The sequence below is a fragment of the Heloderma suspectum genome, chromosome 3 (genome assembly GCF_057233095.1).
Source record: "Heloderma suspectum isolate Gila_16-S chromosome 3, 16-S_ref, whole genome shotgun sequence".
In the NCBI taxonomy this organism is placed as follows: domain Eukaryota; kingdom Metazoa; phylum Chordata; class Lepidosauria; order Squamata; family Helodermatidae; genus Heloderma; species Heloderma suspectum.
In genome coordinates, this window is record NC_139460.1 from 1,354,981 (window position 1) to 1,375,847 (window position 20,867).

A 20,867-nucleotide genomic window follows, 5' to 3' on the forward strand; every position below is an offset into this window, starting at 1 on the left:
TCAGCAAGCCTGGTGTGGCCCAAACCATCCAAGGAATGCTCTCGCTTGGATGCTGCCGTAGTCGTGGCATAAAACGGGACATGTGCAAAAGGACATGCCGCATAAATGTTGCTTTCCACGTCGCAAAGCCTATGGTGGGTGCCTGCTTTCTTTTGGCAAATGTGTGTGGCAGCCCAAACCCTTGGACTGTTGAGTTTTCTACAACCCACAGCCCTCAAGGCACCCTCATATAAAAGACCCGTCCCACCCGGCTTCGGATCTGCTTTGTCTTCACCTCGTACACAACGGGGTTCAACATCGGTGGCACCAAGAGGTAGAGAGTGGCCAGCAGGATGTGAGCATGGTGGGGGATGCTCTGGCCAAAGCGATGTGTGAGGAAGGAGAAGAGCCCGGGGATGTAGAAGATGAGGATCACGCAGCAGTGGCTAGCACAGGTGTTCAGGGCCTTCAGACACTCTGGATTGGACGGCAGGCTAAAGACTCTGCTTTTAACCTCTACTGAGTAGAGGAGCAGGCACAGGCTAGTCTAGAACAATCACAAAGCTAGACACAAAAAGGGAAAAGAGGCTATGGAAGGACAAGACTCTCCAGTGGTGGTGACCTGCAAGGTGTGTGCCATGTTTGTTTTCTTGCCTGAGAACAGCATGGCCTACACCTGCAACAAGTGCAAGTTGATCACGCTGCTGGAAGAAAAAGTAAGTGGACTGGAGCGGCAACTGTCGACCCTCCGGGGAATAAGAGAACACGAAGAGTTCTTGGACAGAATGGGGGAACTACAGCAGCAAAGGGAAGACCAGAAGCTTGAAGAGCAACAGCAAGATGAGGCAGAAGTGGGAAATGCTGAGCAGAAGAAAAATGGAGTAGAGGATACTCCTTGGAAAAAGGTGACAGTTAGGAGAAGAAGAACTAGACGCCACTCTACACCAGTGGAAGCAGTGGCGCTGTGGAACCGATTCCAGGTACTTGCGGATGAGACTGGAGGACAGCCTGCAGAGGAAGAATCACAGGGGAACCTGCATGAGAGTGAGCAAGAGGCTGAAGGTCAGTCAAGCAGAGGCGATGAAACCCAGGCCCACAACAAGAAGAAGAGTGGCAGTAGTGGGAGACTCCTTGCTGCGTGGGATCGAGACCCAAGTATGTCGCGAAGACCCGTGGACTCGCCAGGTATGTTGTGTCCCGGGAGGACGGATTAGAGACATGACTGAAAGGTTGCCTGCACTCATAAAGCCCACTGACAGGTATCCCTTTCTTCTCATCCATGTGGGAACAAATGATGCTGCCAAGTGGAGCTACGAAGAGATCACGTCAGACTTTGAAGCTTTGGGAAGGAAACTCCAGAACTTTGGGGCCCAGATAGTTTTCTCCTCCATCCTTCCAGTAGTTAGAAGAGGGATAGAAAGGGAACGAAAAATACTCCAGGTGAATGACTGGCTACGAAGGTGGTGCTGACGGGAGAGATTTGGATTCTGGGACCACAGGCTATACTTCCTGGAAGATGGGCTGTTGGCAAGGGACGGGTTGCACCTCAGAAAGGATGGGAAGAATGTGTTTGGCCACACATTCAGAGAACAGCTCTGATAGCGCCCAATAATAGTCTTCAGACACGTGTAGGAAGAAAGCCAGACTATGAAGCACATGGTCTTCGATGTCTATACACTAATGCCCAGAGTATGGGAAACAAACAGAACGAACTTGAACTCTTAATACAAGAGGGAAATTATGACCTGATGGGTATAACTGAGACTTGGTGGGACAACTCTCATGACTGGAATACAGCAATTGAAGGATATAACTTGTTCAAAAAGAACAGGAGGAACAGAAAGGGAGGTGGGGTTGCACTGTATGTGAAAAATACGTATTTCTGCACAGAAATACAGGAGGAGGAGCTTGGTAGCCCCATCGAGAGCATCTGGGTTGCAATAAATGGAGCAAAGAATAAAAGGAACCTGGTGGTCGGAGTCTACTACCAGCCACCCAATCAAGGACAGGAGAAGACAAGGATGAAACTTTTGAAAAGTAAATAGCCAATGTTTTAAGGAAGCATGATGTAGTAGTAATGGGGGACTTCAATTTCCCCGATATTTGTTGGGAGACAAATTCTGCAAAACATGGCCCCTCCAGGAAATGCCTGACTTGTGTGGCGGATAACTTCCTCCTACAGAGAGCAGAGGAGGGAACTAGAGGATCGGCTATCCTTGACTTGATCCTGACCAACAGAGATGACTTAGTGGATAAAGTAGCAGTTACAGGAACTCTGGGGGAAAGCGACCATGTTGTACTTGAGTTCTTGGTTCTAAGGGAAGCAAAAGCCGAGTGTAGTCAAACGCGTACCCTGGATTTTAGGAAAGCTGATTTTAATAAACTCTGAACAATGATCAGTAAGGTCCCATGGCAAGCGACGCTAGCGAGAAAAGGAGTCCAAGATGGGTGGGAGCTTTTAAAAAAGGAAATTCTCAAGGCACAATTACAAACACTTCCAACAAGAAGAAAAGGTGGAAGACAACAGAAGAAGCCAATGTGGCTTCACAAAAAGCTTTGGGATGACCTGAAAACAAAAAAGGACACATATAGGAAGTGGAAAGAAGGCCAAGTAACAAAGGAAGAGTACAGGCAGCACAGAATTGCAGGGATGGCGTCAGGAAGGCTAAAGCTGAGAATGAGCTGAGGTTATCAAGGGATGCTAAAAACAACAAAAAGGCTTTCTTCAGCTACGTGCATAGTAAAAGACAGAGGAAAGAAATGGTGGTTCAGCTATTAAATAAGGATGGCAAAACGATAACAGATGACAAAGAAAAGGCAGAGGTGCTCAATTCCTACTTTGGCTCAGTCTTCTCCCAAAAGAGGGTCTATGACCCCCCTGGCAAAGGCGACGTACAGGCTGAAGGGGCAGGATTGCAGCTTGAGATCGATAGGCATATGGTCAAGGAACACCTAATGACTTTGAATGAGTTCAAATCTCCAGGGCCAGATGAACTGCATCCTCGAGTCATAAAGGAACTGGCAGAAGAACTCTCAGAACCGCTGTCTATTCTCTTTGAGAAATCGTGGAGGACGGGGGAAGTGCCAGATGACTGGAGGAGGGCTAACGTTGTCCCTATCTTCAAAAAGGGTAAAAAGGAGGAACCTGGGAACTACAGACCAGTCAGTCTGACATCAATCCCAGGGAAAATTCTGGAGCAGATGATAAAGCAATCCATCTGGAAGCACCTTGACAACAATGCCGTGATTACTCGAAGCCAACATGGATTTGTCAAAAACAAGTCCTGCCAGACAAATCTGATCTCATTTTTTGATCAAGTAACCTCCCTTGTAGACCGTGGGAATGCTGTAGACACCATATACCTCGACTTCAGCAAAGTCCTGATGAGCAAACTAGCTCAAAGGGGGCTAGATGAAACAACGATCCGGTGGATCCACAGTTGGCTACAGAATCGGACTCAAAGAGTGCTTATCAATGGGACCTTCTCAAACTGGGGAGAGGTAACGAGTGGGGTACCGCAGGGCTCAGTCCTGGGCCCAGTGCTCTTCAACATTTTTATGAATGACTTGGAGGAGGAGGTACAGGGAATGCTGATCCAATTTGCAGATGACACCAAATTGGGCGGGATAGCTAATACTTTGGAAGACAGAAACAAAATTCAAAGTGATCTGGATAGACTGGAGCGCTGGGCAGAAAACAACAGAATGACATTTAATAGGGATAAATGCCAAGTTCTGCCCCTAGGAAAAAGAAACCAAATGCACAGTTACAAGATGGGGGATACGTGGCTCAACCACACTACGAGCGAGAAGGATCTTGGAATTGTTGTCGATCACAAGCTGAATATGTGCCAACAATGTGATGTGGCTGCAAAAAAGGCCAATGCTATTTTGGGCTGCATTAATTGAAGCATAGCTTCCAAATCCCAGGAAGTACTAGTTCCCCTCTACTCAGCACTGGTTAGGCCTCATCTGGAGTACTGTGTCCAGTTCTGGGCACCACACATTAGGAAGGATGCAGACAAACTGGAGAGGGTTCAGAGGAGGGCAACAAAGATGATCAGGGGACTGGAAACAAAGCCCTATGAAGACAGACTGAAAGAACTGGGCATGTTTAGCCTTGAGAAGAGAAGACTGAGGGGAGATATGATAGCGCTCTTCGAGTACTTGAAAGGTTGTCACAGAGAGGAAGGCCAGGATCTCTTCTTGATCATCCCAGAGTGCAGGACACGGAAGAATGGGCTCAAGTGACAGGAAGCCAGATTCCGGCTGAACATCAGGAAAAACTTCCTGACTGTAAGAGCAATACAACAATGGAACCAATTACCTGGGGAGATGGTGGGCTGTCCCACACTGGAGCCGTTCAAGGCGAGGCTGGACAGCCATCTGTCAGGGATGCTCTGACTTGGATTCCTGCATTGAGCAGGGGGTTGGACTTGATGGCCTTGTAGGCCCCTTCCAACCCTACTATTCTATGATTCTATGACTGCCTGGACAATCAAGGCATAGGAGAGGGTAATGAAGAAGACATCCAGGCCCACCACAAAAATGGCCACCACCAGGCCGTACATCCGGCTGATGGTGGTGTCTGCACAGACCAGCTTCACCACGGCCATGTGCTCACAGTAGGCGCATGGGATGACTCTGTGTCCACAGAAGGGAAGCCTCTGGAGGAGGGAGCGAAGGGTGCGATGAGAACCAGGCCCCAGAGCAGGATCAGCAGCACCACTTTGGTCACTGTGGGGGTTCTCGAGACGGCCGAATGCCTCAGGGGAAGGCGGGTGGCCACGTAGCTATCCAGGGCCAGGGCCCTGGTGGTCCCAGACTCCACGGATGGGAAGGCATGGATGACGAATGCCTGTGCCAAGCAGACAGGGAAGTCAATGGCCCTGGTGCCCAGCCGGAGGCCAGCCAGCACCACGGGCAGCGTGGAGGTGGAGAGCACCATGCGAGTGATAGCCAGCGTGGCCAGGAGGAGGTGCATTGGCTCGTGCAGGCTGGGCTCCGTCTGGGTCACACGCAGGAGCAGGACATTTCCCAGCAAAGCCACGACGCACATGGGTGGCTGCCAGCCCTGGGATGCCCATCAAGAGGAAGGTGGAGGGCCTGAGGCTGCCCTTGTTTGCAGGTGACATGGAGGCCATAGTGGTTTCAGACACCTGCAAGAAGCAAATTGGAGAAGGGATCCAGAGATCCAAGGATGGGGGGGCCTCCTTCCCCCAGGAAAGGGCAGGCCTAGCCCAACTGGAGAGACTCCCACGAAGCCGGCGCCCAGCTGTGAGCTGTGTCCCAGCAAAGGATCCCCATCAGGTTGGGTGCCCTGGGAGGGGTCCACCAAGGCGGGATATAAGTCAAACACACGAATAAATAAATAAGTTCCACATTTACATTGAGCTCATTTCACATGCCAGCAAAGTTATGCTCAAAATCCTACAAGCTAGGCTTCAGCAGTATGTGAACCGGGAACTACCAGAAGTACAAGCTGGGTTCCGAAGAGGCAGAGGAACTAGAGATCAAATCGCCAACATTCGCTGCATCATGGAGAAAGCAAGAGAATTCCAGAAAAACGTCTATTTCTGCTTCATTGACTACGCTAAAGCCTTTGATTGTGTGGATCACAACAAACTGTGGCAAATTCTTAAAGTGATGGGAATACCAGACCACCTTACCTGTCTCCTGAGAAACCTGTACGAGGGCCAAGAAGCAACAGTAAGAACCAGACATGGAACAACGGATTGGTTCAAAATTGGGAAAGGAGTACGACAAGGCTGCATATTGTCGCCCTGCTTATTTAACTTATATGCAGAGTACATCATGAGAAATGCCGGGTTGGATGAATCACAGGTCGGAATTAAGATTGCCGGGAGAATTATCAACAACCTCAGGTACGCAGACGATACCACCCTAATGGCAGAAAGTGAAGAGGATCTAAAGAGCCTCTTGTTGAGGGTGAAAGTGGAGAGTGCAAAAGCTGGTTTGAAACTCAACATTAAAAAAATGAAGATCATGGCATCTGGCCCCATCACTTCCTGGCATATAGAAGGGGAAGAAAAGGAAGCAGTGACAGATTTTATTTTCTTGGGCTCCAGGATCACCGCAGATGGTGACTGTAGCCATGGAATTAAAAGACGCTTGCTCCTTGGGAGGAAAGCTTTGCAAACCTAGACAGCATAGTAAGAAGCAGAGACATCCACCTTGCCGACAAAGGTCCGCATAATCAAAGCTATGGTTTTCCCAGTAGTAATGTACGGCTGTGAGAGCTGGACTATAAGGAAGGCTGAGTGCCGAAGAATCGATGCTTTCGAACTGTGGTGCGGGAGAAGACTCTTACGAGTCCCCTGGACTGCAAGGAGGTCAAATCAGTCCATCCTAAAGGAAATCAACCCTGAGTGCTCATTGGAAGGACAGATACTGGAGCTGAAGCTCAACTATTTTGGCCACCTAATGCGAAGAGAAAACTCCCTGGAAAAGACCCTGATGCTGGGAAAGACTGAAGGCAAAAGGAGAAGGGGACGGCAGAGGATGAAATGGCTAGACAGCATCACCGATGCAATGAATACGAACTTGAGCACGCTGCGGGAGAGAGCGCAGGACAGGAAGGCCTGGTGTGCTATGGTCCATGGGGTCACGAAGAGTCGGACACGACTTAATGACTGAACAACATTTACTTCCTTGATGAGATAAGACCATAAGAGCATAAGAAGAGCCCTGCTGGATCTGACCAAGGGTCTGTCTAGTCCAGCATTCTATTCACACAGCGGCCCACCAGCTGTCGACGGGGAACCACAAGCAGGACAGGAGTGCAACAGCACCCTCCCGCCCATGTTCCTCAGCCACTGGTGTATATCGGCTCACTGCTTCTGGTGCTGGAGGTAGCATAGAGGCACCAGGACTAGCAGCCATGGGTAGGCTTCTCCTCCTCTGGGAATTTGACTGGCTCTGGGCCCGGTGATAGGTGTGCCAGCCAGAAGGGTTCTTCTTATCAACCCGGTGCAGAAAGGGAACATCCCTCCTTCCCTCCCTCCCTGTCTGTGTCTAGTGCTGCTGCTCAGCCTTGTGCACAGAACACAGAAAAAGGGTTGGGGCACAGGAGGGACTGAACGGCAGGATCCCAGCAGGCAAGTGGGGTGTCAGCTGAACTCAGAGATGTTGCTGAAATGAGAGTCTGGGAAGAAGCCGCCGCCGCCGCTGGAGAGGCTCTTGGAGCTCTTTGGACCAGCAGGTGGTGGAGTTGTGCGGAGGGGCGCCTGTGCTGCTGCCCCTCCTTCTCAGCCTGATGGATCCATGCTGTGCGAAGCACGGGGGCGGGGCTTCCAGACAGAGCGCTCCCAGCACTGCCCATTGGAGCACCTTGTGCAGCCACGCCGTCTCTTTTTCCTCAGCAGATCTCCTGCGCCAAGGAAAAAGAAGAACCAAGCCACAGGAAGACACAGGACAGGAGGGTTACAAGTGGAAGATGTGGTCATCTGAACACGCGCGCGTGCCTCTGATTCTGTGAATGGGGCCAGGCGATGGCACTATGATGGCCTCTCCTGGAAGCAGCCCTTTGCTCATGGCACACAGAGCAGTTCTCCGAGCCCCCTTCTGCTTGGAACCTGCCAGGACGGGAGGGTGAACGACAGCCATTTCTAGGAGTTACAACCTCTCCCTTAGCGTTGTTGCTTTTCTCTTTACAAGGTAAAGTTTACCTGAGTTTTAGCTCTAAGAGTGGAAGGGAAAAGTTTCTCCCCAGACATTCAGTTGTGGGATTGGTCCTCCATTAAACCTTCCCTAGGCATGACACTATCAATGGGTTTTGCCCACATCTGGGGTCTAACTGGTTTCTATACCTTCTGGGGAGGAGAAGGACCCCCGGCCCGGCTAATTACTCTGATGTTTGGGGTTTTTGTGAATTTTTGTCCGCTTACTTGAGTTGCGACAAGCTCCACTGGCAGTTCATCCAGGCTTTGGACATTGTGGGCTGGATCACAGGGGTAAGGTGGATTGGACAGGTAAAGGGGCAGGGGGGCTGTAGGATGGATGGCGCTGGCCGAAAGAGGGTTCGATTGGATGCCTTTTAGCCCACCCAGAGTCACATCATCCCCATCTTCTCCTCAAAAGAGAAGTGGTTTGGGGGGGCTCACCAGAAAGCTCTCAGTGGAGGGCCATTCTCAATACCCAAGGAAGCATTCAGCATAAGTATCATGACTGCATGGGGCGGCTGGGTGGGTGGGGCTTTGCCAGCAAGGGTTCTTGGAAGGATCTGTTGGTTTAATGGGTACAGTAGCTGTGTGGCATATGGGAAGCTCTGGATCCAACCTCTCCCTTTCAGAGGAGCTGAGCTAGGTGGCGTCCCACCCTCCGGACTAGAGAACTGTTGCCAGATGGGTCAGATAGTCCTGGCCAGGTGGGGCCTGTGGCCTGCCTCCCAGTTCGGAAGCGCTGCTTTGCTCATACGCTGAAGACTCTCACAGACCTGTGATCCCCTGCAGATGTCTGGACGGAAGATCTCCATCTCTCCTGCCTTGCCACCTCCGGACCTGCAAATCTTCCCTACCGTCAGACAGTGTGTGTGTGTATCTCTGCAGCTCTTATGGTCCTAGTCCATCCCACATCGCTCATTTGCTGTTCCCTGCATCCCACCCATGCCTGCCCCTGCTACACTGGGCTTCTGGTTGCGGGCCCACCTGACAGTCAAACGTCACCACGTCCCAGGTTGGCTCTTGGTGCCTCCGCCTTCGCACTGCCTGCTGGACTCGGCTGCTGCTCGTGGGCGGCACCTATAAAGGTCCTTGTGCCATCCTCTGGGCTGCAGTACCCAAGGAAGCTCCCCTGAGTCCCAAGGGAAACCAGCAGCAGTCTTTGCCACCCTGAACATCTCAGGAGAAATGAACCCACATCACTGGCTGACCGGACAGAAATAACTGGCCGTGAAGAGGAGAAATGGCCCTTTGAAGTCAGTTCAGAAGGAAGCAACTCGGTGGGGAGGGGCCTTGCTCAGGCTTCGCATGTGGACGACCTCGGGTTTAATCCCTGACCGCCCCAGTGCAGAGGCAGCGGGTGCCAAGGAGACCCTTCCCTGCCTGCAAGAAGCCCAGAGAGCTGCTCCAGGTGGAATAGACAGCACTGGGCTGGATGGACAAGGAAGGGTTTGACCTGGAATGAGGCATCTTCCTAAACCCCTGGGGATGGGGGCCACCCAGAGGAGAACGGACCATTTATACAACCACTTTGACTTGGCCAAGGGAGGGAGACTTCTCCTCTGGCCAGTGGATGGGCTCTGCTCATGCCCTGGTGTGCTGCTGACAGAGTAATAGAAGGATTACGTGCAGGTCCAACCACTTAAAAGTTTCCTAGGAGGCGTTGGAAGGTTGGTAAGATTGCTCACCCCTCTCTGAAAGGTTTGATTGGAGGGGCTTCAGGGTGGCCACCCCTTGGTGTGAGGCTGGCATCCCTCCGGGGCTGGGTGATGCTTCACCTCCACATTTGTGGGAGCTCACAAGAATCCAAACTCATAAGAACAAAAGAGCCCTGAGGCTGAATCACAGCAAGCATCCATCCAGTCCTGCATTCTGTCCACACATTGGCTGACCAGCTGCCCCAGTGGGAACCCCCAAGCAGGACATGAGTGCAAAGCACCCTCCTGCCCATGGTCCCCAGCAACTGAGGTACACTGGCATGCTGCCAATTAGGGCTGTGCCTGGACCCCCGATCTGACACGGGAGCCACTTCGGGGCTTCTGAGGTGGGCCCAATTTTGCTTGGGCTGAGTCGGGGGCCCGACCCACTTCGGCCTATGAAGCCAAAGCAGGATTCACACATCCGACTCCCACTTCGCCCCCAACACGCTCCCCAGCCCCCAGCTCCTGACCTGGGCCCTTGTTCCGTGGGGGGGCATCCAGCCCTCATCCGTATTCACTGTAGAAGATCTAGGACAGATACTTGTGCCTGAACTGATGTTTTCAGGAAGGGAGTCTGAGGAACTGAGGCAAATAGTGCTGACAAAAGATGAAGTTCTCAACCCTATTGATCAACTGAAAGCAAATAAATCACTGGGCCCAGATAGTATCCACCCTACAGTTCTCAAAGAACTCAAATATGAACATGCTGATCTTCTAACCAAAATATGCAACATGTCCCTAAGATCAGCCTCTATAACAGAGGACTGGAAGATGGCCAACGTAACACCAATTTTCAAAAACGGATCCAGAGGGGATCCAGGAAATTATAGGCCCATTAGCTTAATGTCTGTTCTGGGTAAATTGGTTGAAGGCATTATTAGATAAAATTAGTAAGCACACAGAAGGACAAGCCCTGCTGAAAAAGAATCAACATGACTTCCGCAAACAGAGTCTGCTCCCTCCTGTTCCACCCGTTCTGCTTCTTCTGGCCCATGTGTGTGTTAGTGCCCCTTCCCTCCCCACCCCATGTCTGATGCTCCCCCACCCATTTTTTTAAAAAAAACATTTTCTGTCTAAAACTGAAATAGTGCAATAGCGCCAGTACTAAATGTGTAGACCCACTGATTTCATTTTACTTGGGGTGCTGGAACCAGCAGGCGGAGTAGTTCTTTCCTGGGGGACTTTGCCCGTTCCCCCTTGTGTCCCCAGTGGAAGCAGTTTTTCCCATTGAGAAAATCTCCAGGAGTGTAGCAGCGACCCCTCACATTACCACAGTAGTGGGGACACTCAATCACTTTAGATAGTCTGCTTTCAGTCTTTAATATATCCCACCCCCTTCAGTGCATGTTTACTCAGAAGCAAGAAATGGATCTTGCTCCCATGCAGTGAAAGGGTTAAATGCTAACTTTAGTAACTTGCCCTATGCTCTGTTAGATTGCTATTGCAAGGTTGTGCTTCTTTGATGTTCTGTAGTTTGTGAAGTCCCTTCTCAGCTTTATTGCTTTATCACAGTATTTTTCCTTCTCATTGCGAGCAGGGGAAGGAGAAGGGGGGGGGGGTGTTGGAAGCAGTAGACAAAAGTGTACACATGGGGAAAAATTGGGTGGGAGCAATAACTCCGCAGCAGATTGCTGGGATGTGGCAAAATTGGGGTGCGTGGGGAGCTGTCAGGAGCCATATAAAGAGGTGCAGGGGCACTTAAGATTATGAAGTCCAGTGTAAAATTACTTAATTGCACCACAGTTGACATGAATGGTTTGGATCAGAGTGGAGTGGAGTGAGAAGATGGCTTCCTCCACCCCTAGAAAAGGAAGGAGAGAAGGAACTCGATGTCCTGTACCACCCCACTGCCCCCAGCACCCATGCTGCACACTTGCTCTCTCAACCCCTTAGCTTGGGGCAGACTGAGCCAAGTGGGCAAATGGTTTCCACAGGACAAAGGCTGGAAAGGACTCAGGAGTCCTGGCTTCCCTGATACCCCCCCCCCAAACACTCCTCTGTCTGAGTTGGGGGCAGTGATAAAGTTTCCCCCTTTGCTGCCACACTCTAGGACAGCAAAGTAGCACCATCTCTGCCAAAAAAAGAGAGAATTGAACCCAGGCACCTAGTAAGTCACCTCTTCCCTCCTTGGGACCCCCAGAAGCTGCCAAGAAGACCCACTCCTCTTTTCTGTTTAACCATCCATTACGGGGCACGATTCCCTTCCAGCGACCCCAGGGCACAGCATTTTGGCTCTAGCCACTACCCATCTCCCTTTGGCAAGGCTCAGGCAGCAGCCCGGTTCTTGCCAGGACAGGCAGGCATTCAGCTCGTGTTGTCCAGAAGCAGAGAAGGGGAGAATGCCATCTTCACCTGTTGAATTTATGCCTGTCCTTCAGCAGTTAAAGGCACAGAAGCTCTGCTAAGAGGGGGTGGGTGGGTACCCCCCCAATCCAGAGGTATTTTATTGGACTGATAAATTTATAAATAAGCAGATGGGATGGGCAGATCTGAGGAGGGGGAGGATAGGAATGGGGTGGTGGTCATAGAGACAGCTCTACCATAAGACAAGGTGTGGTATACCTATCAGGGGGCAGATTTGGGGTGCCATTAGGTCCTCCTGGGGAGAGTTCTCCTCCTGTGCAAACCACACTGAAATGAGGAATTGCTGTCAGCCTCCTCTTCTTCCAGTGAGAGCCTGCCTTCAGTTCTGCACATCTAGCTATTGGCTATAGTCTACTAATGGAAGATGCTCCGTTCTGGAATCCAAGCATTTCAGTGCACTGTTAGCTTTCAAGGGGTTATAGAACCCAGGCGTCCAAGCACCCAGGCCCTCTTTCCTCGTGCAGAAAGACTGAAAATATGGGGAGGGGGTCCACCACCATCAAGGGTGCTATAGGCACTGAGAAAATCCTTACCAGAACCCTTGCATCGGCAATTTGTGCTAGGGTTCCATTTATGAAGCATAATGTGATGTTATCTTAAAGAGGAAGGGGTGCCTTTGAACATGCGCAGAGTGCATTTTCCCCACCACCAGAGCATCACCACAACCAGCTCCCCAGCTAACTGGGATTACAAAGGTTAGGACTTGCAAGTCACAGAAAGCCTGGATTGGCAACGCTGACATGGTGCAGTAGTTAGAGTCTCGTACTAAAACCAGGGAGACCCAGGTTCAAATCCCCACCCCACCAGGAAGCTTGCTGGCTGAGCCTCAGCTACTCACTGTTGTTGTTGTTCAGTCGTTCAGTCATGTCCGACTCTTCGTGACCCCATTGACCATAGCACGCCAGGCCTTCCTGTCCTGCGCACTCTCCCGGAGTGTGCTCAAGTTCATATTCATTGCATCAGTGACGCTATCTAGCCATCTCATCCTCTGCCGTCCCCTTCTCCTTTTGCCGTCAGTCTTTCCCAGCATCAGGGTCTTTTCCAGAGAGTTTTCTCTTCGCATTAGGTGGCCAAAATATTGGAGCTTCAGCTTCAGTCTCTGTCCTTCCAATGAGCACTCAGGGTTGATTTCCTTTAGGACTGACTGATTTGACCTCCTTGCAGTCCAGGGGACTCGTAAGAGTCTTCTCCCGCACCACAGTTCGAAGGCATCAATTCTTCGGCGCTCAGCCTTCCTTATAGTCCAGCTCTTACAGCCATACGTTGCCACTGGGAAAACCATTGCTTTGATTAGACGGACCTTTGTTGGCAAGGTGATGTCTCTGCTTCTTACTATGCTGTCTAGGCTGGCCATAGCTTTCCTCCCAAGGAGCAAGCGACTTTTTATTTCATGGCTACAGTCACCATCTGCGGTGATCTTGGAGCCCAAGAAAGTAAAATCTGTCACTGCTTCCATTTCTTCCCCTTCTATATGCCAGGAAGTGATAGGGCCAGATGCCATGATCTTAGTTTTCTTAATGTTGAGTTTCAAACCAGCTTTTGCACTCTCCTCTTTCACCCTCAACAAGAGGCGCTTTAGATCCTCTTCGCTTTCTGCCATGAGGGTGGTATCGTCTGCGTATCTGAGGTTGTTGATAATTCTCCCAGCAATCTTAATTCCGACCTGTGATTCATCCAACCCGGCGTTTCTCATGATGTACTCTGCATATAAGTTAAATAAGCAGGGCAACAATATGCAGCCTTGTCGTACTCCTTTCCCAATTTTGAACCAATTGGTTGTTCCATGTCTGGTTCTTACTGTTGCTTCTTGACCCTCGTACAGGTTTCTCAGGTAAGGTGGTCTGGTACTCCCATCACGTTAAGAATTTGCCACAGTTTGTTGTGATCCACACAATCAAAGGCTTTAGTGTAGTCAATGAAGCAGAAATAGACGTTTTTCTGGAATTCTCTTGCTTTCTCCATGATGCAGCGAATGTTGGCGATTTGATCTCTAGTTCCTCTGCCTCTTCGAAACCCAGCTTGTACTTCCAGTAGTTCTCAGTTCACATACTGCTGAAGCCTAGCTTGTAGGATTTTGAGCATCACCTTGCTGGCATGTGAAATGAGCGCAATTGTGCGGTAGTTTGAACACTCTTTGGCGTTGCCCTTCTTTGGGATTGGAATGTAAACTGACCTCTTCCAGTCTTGCGGCCATTGTTGAGTGTTCCAAATTTGTTGGCATATTGAATGCAGCACTTTAACAGCATCATCTTTTAGGATTTTAAATAGCTCAGCTGGAATACTGTCATCTCCGCTAGCTTTGTTGTTACTAATGCTTCCTAAGGCCCACTTGACTTCACTCTCGAGGATGTCCGGCTCAAGTTCAGTGACCGCACTATCATGGCTATCAGGGACATTCAGATCTTTCCTGTATAGTTCTTCTGTGTATTCTTTCTACCTCTTCTTAAGCTCATCTGCTTCTGTTAGGTCCCTGCCTTCTTTGTCCTTTATCATGCCCATCTTTGCACAAAGCGTTCCCTTGAGATCTCCAATTTTCTTGAAGAGATCTCTAGTCTTTCCCATTCTGTTGTTTTCCTCGATTTCTTTGCATTGTTCATTTAAGAAGGCCTTCTTGTCTCTCCTTGCTATTCTCTGGAACTCTGCATTCAGTTGGGTATATCTTCCCCTTTCTCCCTTGCTTTTCGCTTCCCTTCTTTCCTCAGCTACTTGTAAAGCCTCATCAGACAGCCACTTGGCTTTCTTGCATTTCTTTTTCTTGGGGATGGATTGAGTTGCTGCCTCCTGAACAATGTTACGGACCTCCGTCCATAGTTCCTCAGGCACTCTGTCTATCAGGTCTAATCCCTGAAATCTATTCCTCACCTCCACTGTATATTCATCAGGGATATGATTTAGGTCATACCTGAATGGTTTAGTGGTTTTCCCTACGTTCTTCAATTTAAGCCGAAATTTTGCAAGAAACAGCTCATGATCTGAGCCACAGTCAGCTCCAGGTCTTGTTTTTACTGACTGTGTAGAGCTTCTCCATCTTTGGCTGCAAAGTACATAATCAATCTGATTTCGATATTGACCATCTGGTGATGTCCATGTGTAGAGTCGCCTCTTGTGCTGTTGGAAAAGAGTGTTTGCTATGATCAGCGTGTTCTCTTGGCAAAACTCTATTAGCCTTTGTCCTGCTTCATTTTGTACACCAAGGCCATGCTTGCCTGTTATCCTGGTGATTTCTTGACTTCCTCTTTTGGCATTCCAACCCCCTATGATGAAAAGGACATCTTTTTTTGGTGTTAGTTCTAGAAGGTGTTGTAGGTCTTCATAGAACCGCTCAACCTCAGCTTCTTTGGCCTCAGTGGTTGGGGCATAGACTTGAATTACTGCGATGTTGAATGGTTTGCCATTCTTTTGCCATACTGTAGTAGATATGATTTTGCCATACAGTAGTAGATACGATGGTCACCTGAATTAAATTCGCCCATGCCTGTCCATTTTAGTTCGCTGATTCCCAAGATGTCGATGTTCAATCTTGCCATCTCACGTTTGACCACCTCCAGCTTACCTTGATTCATTGATCTGACATTCCAGGTTCCTAAACAATATTGTTCTTTACAGCATCGGATTTTCTTTTCACCGCCAGACACATCCACAGCTGAGTGTCCCTTCGGCTTTGGCCCAGCCGCTTCACTCTTTCTGGCGCTACTTGGAAATTCCCTCTGCTCTTCCCCAGTAGTATATTGGACACCTTCCGACCTGAGGGTCTCATCTTCCGGCGTCATCTCTTTTAGCCTTGTGATACGTTCCATGGGGTTTTCTTGGCAAGAATACTGGAGTGGGTTGCCATTTCCTTCTCCAGTGGACCACATTTTGTCAGAACTCTCTGCCATGACCTGTCCGTCTTGGGTGGCCCTGCACGGCGTAGCTTATGGCTTCACTGAGTTACACAAGCCCCTTCGCCACAACAAGGCAGTGATCCATGAAGGGGCAGCTACTCACTACCTCTCAGTCAAACCTACCTCACAGGGTTGTTGTGTGGATAAAAAGGGGGACAGAAACAGTTTAAGCTGCATTATGCTCCTTAGAGGAAAGAGTGTGTGTGTGTGCAAGGAATTAAAGTGCTGGCTGGCATTTTATGGAACCGGGGCCACTGCAGAAGGGAGCACTGCCTAGCATTAACAGCTGGTCCTTGGAGTGCCATTAGGAGCCCCATGGGGCCAGTTCCCCCCTCTTCCTTCAGTGAGGGCCTGCCTTTGGTTCTGCACATCTCACCATTGTTTGGTAGTCTGCCAAGACAGCCAGTGTGGTTCAGTGGTTAGAGTGTTGGACTGGGACTCAGGAGACCCAGGTTCTAGTCTGCACTTGGCTATGAAGCTCACTGGGTGACTTTGGGACAATCACTGATTCTTAGCTTAACCTACCTCACAGGGTTGTTGTGAGGATAAAACAGAGAGGAGGAGGACCATGTAAGACATGTTGGGCTCCTTGCAGGAGGGAAAAAGATGGATATAATTAGAATAATTATAACAGGCCACTTAACAAGATCAGCCTCGGATGGACTTCTCTCTGTCCCATCAGCCAGGACAGCTAGACTGGTGGGGACAAGGGAGAGGGCCTTTTCTGTGGTGGCCCCCACTCTGTGGAACTCCCTCCCTAGGGAACTCCACCACGCTCCCTTTTTAATGAGCTTCCGCCGTGCATTAAAAACGTGGTTGTTCAGGCAGGCATTTGGGAGGGGTTTAGGGTATTTTAGAAAATGTTTTTATTGTAGAATTTTATTGTTTTAAACTGTTTTATTATATGCTGTACATCGCTCAGAGTGGCTGGGTGACCAGCCAGATGGGCCATTAATAAATTTAATAATAATAATAATAATAATAATAATAATAAATGAGATAACAGAAGCTCAGCTCTGTTCCTGAGTTCTCTTCTTCCCCACAGCCTCCATCTGATCCCAGAAGGCCTGAACATTGAGGATGGTAATGCTTGCATGAAAGGAAAAAAAGAGCTTTTTTTGGACTTCTGGGCATGCCTCTTTGACTGGCAGTGTCCTAGGATGCCCCATTCCCCCTTGTTTCCACAGTGGAAGTAGTTTTTCGCATTCCCATTGAGAAAATCCCCAGAAGCGCAGCAGCAGCCCTAAAGCGTTCTTTTGCTTCTCTGATGCTCTCTTAGATCGCTGTTGCAAGGTTATGCTTCTTTCTGTACTTTCTCTGTTGTTATGTAAAGTCTCTTCTCTGCTTGACCACTTTATTGCATTAATGATCTTTCCTTCTCATTACAAGCAGGGGGAAGCAGAAGGGGAGAAGTGGGGGGGGAGTTGGAAGTGGTAGGCAAAAGTGCACACATGGGGAAAAATGGGGTGGGGAGCAATAACTCAGCAGCAGATTGCTGGGATGTGGCGAAACTGGGGTGGGAGCTCTCAGGAGCCTTCAGATGCTGCACTGGAAGACTGGGGATTTTAGTTTCTTCAGGGAAATCTGCATACACGGGGAAAATTAGTTGCTTTCCATTCATAATGTAGTAGCAGAGGGGAGCCTGTGAGCAGGGGGAAGGGGAAACGGAGCAGAGACCCCCTCACATTGCTGCAGAGGGGCTACATGGGGCTGGATCCAGATCTAAGCAGGATCCCTGTCCCCTCCTCACAGCAGTCCCCCGAGCCCCTGAAAGTGTGAGGCAGAGTCAGGAGACCCTGCTGCATGGAGTGAGCTCTGGTGTGTGGAGGGTCCCCTCCCAATTGGGGAGAGGGTCCTTTGCGAGCAGAAGGCAGATCCTGGCTCCAACCCACAGTTTCCCTTGCTTTGTGCTTCCATGCAGAAGCTGGAGCAGGGGAGGGCGTTACCTGCAAAGAACCAGTGCCACACTGGGTCAGCCCAGTACCCCACTGAGCTCAGAATGCCTGTCTGCCAAGAGAGACGGGTCAGAGGCCGCTCTCCAGGTGTTCATCCAGCCCAGGGGTAGGCAACCTTTTGGGGCTGTGGGCACATTAGGGCTATTTCAGAAACTGTCCTGGGCACCACCACAAAATGGCTACCATGGGGTGCGGCTAGTCACAAAGTACAAATAAAATGCCCCCAAGACTGAGTACAAGGCAGAGGTGGGGTAGAGGCCCCAGTACATCATGCAATTCCTTTGGACCCACAGATTTCAGCATCACAGAAACCTCTTTTACAGCAATCCCAGCTGCTGGGAAGAAAAGATATGAAATAAAAATCGAAGTGGGGGGCACCTTGTTGGGTGTCAGGAAAGGTGCCACACTGCCTACCTTCAGCCTGGCCCATTTGCACACGGAGGGGTTTCCTCACACACCACACAAGGGCTTATGGAATTTGCTGCTGTTGCAGAAATCAGAGTCAGAGAGACCACGGAGTGAAGGGAAAAGAGTTTTTCTTTATGAACGCGCGAGCTTTATGGCTGGAATCACTTCCAAAGAGCCAAAAGCCCCGATTTACATCAGCAACTGTTTTTAAAGATATTGTGACACATAGGCAAAATCTCCCCTGCCCCTTTCCGTGTGGGTTTGCAGTATTCAGCATTTCCTCTCCTAGCACAATTGTTTATAACACAAGAAATGGGTTATAGGGTAGCCATGATTAGCAGAGAACATCAGAGAACAGCAGAGAACATGATATACAACTCTATGCTGACCTTAGCCTTGTTAACTAGATAAGACATTCCTGCGTCTTGTCAGCTAACAAACATATATTTCAGAGAGCAAGAGCTCAGCAAGAACATGAGGCATGAGGCTACTTAGTCTGACCCTTTACATTGCTACTACATTTCCCCCCTTAAATGCATAATTTTACTACAATTATAGCATTTTTATTAAACAAATAGACATTATAGTTTGCAAAGCATAACACAGGACTCTTATGGCAACCTCTTACTTAATGTCCTGCTGAGCTATTAGAGCATAGAGGGCGGCAGTTTTATTAGCTGAGACATAAAACAGATTGGTTAAACAGCGCATAAGACAAGGGACGCAAAGGCATAACAGTAACTCCATGAACAACACTGGTAGAGTTAGGATGAACAATGCCTTAAGCCAGCTAAGATTTGGGAGCCAAGAGGTTAACCAATCTAGCCAATTGTTTTGTCCCATTGTTATATCAGCCACTATATTATGCAGATTATTGATTTGAACATCTACAGCATTACTATTATCAGTTAAATTAAAACAACAAAGCGTCTGGTGTACTTCACAGCCTAAATGATGGAGGAGAAAAAGATAAAAAAAACCTGTTTGCAGGTATATCTCTTGGCAAACAAAAATGTTCTGCTCCCGTGATGTTAGCCAGGTGAAGCCAGTAATTATCAGCAAATCGCTGGGACAGATTTCCCTCTCTAGGGGCAGACCCCCCCTTTTTCACACCTTATTAAGGAAACACAATGCAACACTACTAACACTACAACACACATGTTTGATCTTCTTTGGGATCTGACCGTACGCCGGGCAGCTATTCACCTGGCTAGCTGCAGTAGGGTCTAGTCCCCTTCTTCAATTCTCTCCAGTTGCAGGTCTGACCGTACGCTGGGTGGGCGGTCTCCAGGTGTGCCCACAGTAGGGTCTAGCCTGAATTTTCTTACTGTTTCTTTAGAATGACTTTTAAAGGATTTTCAGCTACAGTCCACTTTCCCCTTTGCTTTCTTGACTCGTGTCTAATGTATCCAGGGTTTAATTCCAGCTACCTTCACGGCTGTGGGGGTGAAAAGTATGACAGTTTTTGGTCCTCTCCACTTAGGAGTCAACGGGTCATTTTTCCACTCTTTAACCCATACTTCATCTCCTGGTTGGAAAGGATGAACTTCTGTGATGGGAACTGGGGCCAATTTTCTAAGACAAAACGACGCTGGGCTTGAAGAACTTTGCCCAGTGTTTGGACTTCTTGTTTAAGGCTAACGTTTGCTTGCTCTTGATGCCGCTCCAGTGTCAATCATGAAGTCAATGTCACGGCCCCTCACAGTGGCAGTGACTAGGGGCTTCCCGGGGCCGACAGTAAGGGGGCCCGGTTTGTCTTATTTAAGACTTTTGGCTTTAGCCACTTTAATGAAGGGGGCTTCTTTATACATTTTTATAGACCCCTGCTTTTGCCAGTTTGGTTGCTAACCAAGCTGTCTCCTCCCTCGCCCGTTCTGGCCCCTTTGGTTTTCTCCTTTGTGTATTTGATTTATTTTATTTGGGCATTCGTGCCACCAATGTCCATCTTGTCCACAATGGGAACACTGTGCCTCTGCCTCTGCTGGGTCTTCTTCTATTTCCTCGTCCATGTCTTCTTGGGCCTCTGGGTCGAGGGGGGTATACTGGCGATAGGCATTTGAAAGACGCTCCAAGTACGCTCTAAGGCCTCGGTGGCACCTTGCAGCACTTTAGACACCTTGGTCATATTAACTGACTTCTTCATACCTGCCTTTACGGCTTTTAACAGCCGGGTTTGATACTGGGTGAGGCGCTCTAGCCCCGCTTCTGTGTTGGGAGAGAGAAATCTCTCCCTCTCTTGCTTTCTCTCTCTTGCTTTCTTTCTCTTGCTGATCTGCCTGTATTGCAGATCATGTTTCAAACTTTTTACATAAAACTTTCCGCTCCATGCACCAGCCTTGTCTCTTCATGTGTCTTTTTCAAGTTAAACTTACTTAAACCTTTCTGCCCTACACTAGTCCCAATGACGCACATTTGGGATAGGCTCTTCTTCTCCTTCTAGTTACATTTTCTCATCTTAAAGAACTATTACATTATTGTGGCTACTTTACCCCCAGGTAATAAGCTCCAGGCACAATCAGCTGCTTCTAATTCACCCTGGGGGCAACTATGGCCACGCTTCTTCTCTACAAATGTTCTTTCTCTTTGCCTCTTGCCTCCTCTTTCTTCTCCCCCCCCTTCTCTATCTGTCTGCCACTTTCTCTATTTCTCTGTCTTTTTCTACTTGTCTCTGTCTTTCTCTATTTGTCTCTGTCTTTTCTCCTATCAACCATTGGGAACCACACTCAGTATCATTTGGAGTTGCAACTAACAGTATAAACATCTGCAAATATCACATATATTTTATGATATCTAAGAAATCATAAAATACACACAACAAACTTTTTTGCAATTTAACACAATGAATGGAAACACTTCTTGCATGGTAAGGCATGATGGAGCAGATCCAGCAATTAGGGG

The 20,867-nt window shown here is 49.1% G+C and overlaps 1 pseudogene; it reads right to left on the minus strand.

Moving 5' to 3' along the window:
* Window positions 1-214: 214 nt before the first annotated feature.
* LOC146349173 (olfactory receptor 52R1-like) lies at window positions 215-5,114 on the minus strand (annotated as a pseudogene).
* Window positions 5,115-20,867: the final 15,753 nt, after the last annotated feature.